We start from the raw sequence: 2,896 nt of genomic DNA on the forward strand, positions 1-2,896 counted from the left end.
GGGTGGGAAAGGGGGTGAGTCAGGGGATGGGGGGGGGAGTGAAGGGGGTGAAGGGTAAAGTAAAAACATGACTTATGTAACCAGGGAAATTTTTTCTAAAAATAAAAAATTATTTAAAAAAAAAAAGAATCAGTATGTAGCTTGAAATCTGAAATGCTGCTCCCACCTTTCATTCTCACTTCTTTTCATTATTTCCCTTGAGATTCTTGAACTTTTTGGTCATCATATGAATTTCATTATTATTTTTTTCTAGTGCTATAAAGTAATCCTTTGGTAGTAGGGAGACCCTCAGTTCTGAGAGCTCTCAGTGGGCTGGTGGGGCAGAGGTTGCAGGCAGAAGTGATTGGCAAACCAAGTCTCTTCCTATCTCTTGCTGGGTTCTGACTGGGGAAGCCAGACTCAGAATCAATCTGCTCCACTGGAGTCAGGCCCCACTGGGGGAAATGGAGCAACACAAAATTTCAGTATTAAGGGGAATTATCCTTTCAAGTAACACAAAATTTCAGTATAAGGGAAATTATCCTTTCAAGTGCTGGATAAAAAGAAGGGGAGAAGATTTGGAAGAAATAACCCAAGAGAGTTCCTGTAGTTGCAAAGAAGTCATCTAAAGCCAAACTTCCTAACGGGGACAAAAGGAAGTACCTACCTGGTCCTCTCTGACCTTAGAGTCAGTCAGTTCTACTTCTTAATTTAGAAATGGATTCACCTTCACCTGGAAGTCCCCCTGTTCTTCTTTGTCAACAACACTATCCCTCCTACTAGTGCTACCATGAGCCAAACTTATAAGGACAACCATGAGGGGACATTCTTTTCTCTATGTGTCCCACAGTGATGAAACCATCCATGGGAAGAACAGAGCTGCTGGATTGTCTGGGGGAATTTTTTAACATGTATGATTGGGAAATCCCCTTCTTCCCACCTTATAAGAATTAGCCTTTGTGGTGTTGGATAGAAGGGACTAGGATTTGATAGCCTATGCAACAGTCTTTGCTTAGAATGCATGCTTCTTAAGGCCAGAGATAATTTTATTTTTCTTTTTTATCTCTAATGCATAGCACAATGCCAGGGGCATAATGAGTGTTTAATAAATGATTATTGATTGATTCATTCCACATTTAATTCTCCATAAGGCAATGAAGTAAGCTGGTTGATTTAGAATTTAAAACAGGTTTTGCTCAGAACACTTTTAGCAAAAGAACTTATTTTGTACAAATTACCTAAATAATCACCTCAACTAACCCCTTTGATTTCTACATGTATGTACAGACATAGTTTGTTATATTTAATGAATCTCAGAAGTTCAGCATTGTAAAGGATCTCTGTGGCTGTTTAGGTTAACTCATACCCCTCAAAAGCTTTTATCTAGAATGTATCCAATAAGTAGCTGTTTGGCCTTTTTTTGGTAGAAATACTATTCTTGTTACTATTCTCAGCAATTTCTCTGCTGCTTAATTCCAGGATGCCAAGGGAGAACAGAAGGAGATCTAGGGCAGACCAATGGGGGCAATGATATTAAGGGGCTGGGGAAAGGATGAGGAGCCAGAAAAAGATATCAAGAGTTGGAAGGCAATTAGAAATGTGTGGTCTTACAAGGAAGAGAGAACATCTGTTTAGTAGGAAGGGGTAGTTAGTATTAAAAAGTGAAAAGGGGTCAAGAGGAACTTTGAAAAACTGAATGCAGTATTTAGGAGATCATTAATGTCTTGAAAGAGAATAGTTTTAATAGTATGATAGTAGTTGAAAGATTGAATAAATGAAGAGATTGAATAGATTGAGGAGTAAGGCAATGATTCATAGATAAATTTTTTTTTTCAGGAAGTTTAGCATTGAAGAGAGAGAATGTTAGATCAGCTAGAAAGGTCAAAGAGAGATAGGTGGATATAATAAATAGAACATTTATTAAGGATTATCTTCTAGGCACTGTAGCAAGCACTGCAGAGACATGTAGCTTATGTGACTAAAATGAGTTCGATTTCTGTATGATTTGGGGTTTTGATTTTAAAAGATTGCTCTATTACCAAAATGAATAATATGGAAATAGGTTTTGAGTAATAATACATGTATAATCTAGTGGAATTGTTTGTCAACTCTGGGAGGAGGAAAGGAAGAAGGTACCATGGGAAAAAATAAAAAATATAGATTTCTATAATTTTATTTTATTTCCCTCCCAATTATATGTAAAAACAATGTCTAACATTTTTCAAAGAATATTGAGTCTTGAATTCTCTCATTCCCTCCTTTACCACTCTCCCACCTTTCTCCTCTCCCCATTGAGAGGGCAAGCAATCATACATATTTTAATGTGTAAAAAATTTTTCTCATATTAATCCTTTTGTTAAAGGAAACTTGAATAAAAATATTAAGAAAGCGAAAAAAGTTTTCTTTGGCTTGGATTCAGACTTTAACAATTCTTTTTCTCCAGAAGCAGATAACATTTTTTTATCATGAGTCCTTTGGGATTGTTTTGGATCGTTGTATTGCTGAGAATAGCTAGGTTTTTCCACAGTTGTTCATTGTATTGTATTCATATCATTATGTACAATGTTCTCCTGGTTCTGTTTATTTCACTCTACTTCAGTTCATGTCTTTTCAGGTTTTTCTGAGCTCCTCCTGCTAGTCATTTCTTATAGCACAATAATATTCTGTTACAATCATATACTTTAACTTTCTAAGCTATTCCCCAATTGATAGGTATCCCCTCACTTTCCAATTCTTTGGCCAAACAAAAAGAATTGCTTTAAATATTTTTGTACATATGGGTCCTTCCTTTTTTTGTTTTTTATCTCTTTGGTTTACAAACCTAATAATAGTATTGCTGGGTCAAAGGGTATGTACTATTTTATAGCTTTTTGGGCATAGCTCCAAATTGCTCTCCAGAATGAGTCATTTCACAACT

General features: G+C 36.0%; 1 pseudogene; it reads left to right on the plus strand.

The window, feature by feature from the left end:
• The first annotated feature begins 443 nt into the window (after positions 1–443).
• Positions 444–896, plus strand: LOC123233352 (annotated as a pseudogene).
• Positions 897–2,896: the final 2,000 nt, after the last annotated feature.

This window comes from Gracilinanus agilis, chromosome 2 (assembly GCF_016433145.1).
Source record: "Gracilinanus agilis isolate LMUSP501 chromosome 2, AgileGrace, whole genome shotgun sequence".
In the NCBI taxonomy this organism is placed as follows: Eukaryota; Metazoa; Chordata; class Mammalia; order Didelphimorphia; family Didelphidae; genus Gracilinanus; species Gracilinanus agilis.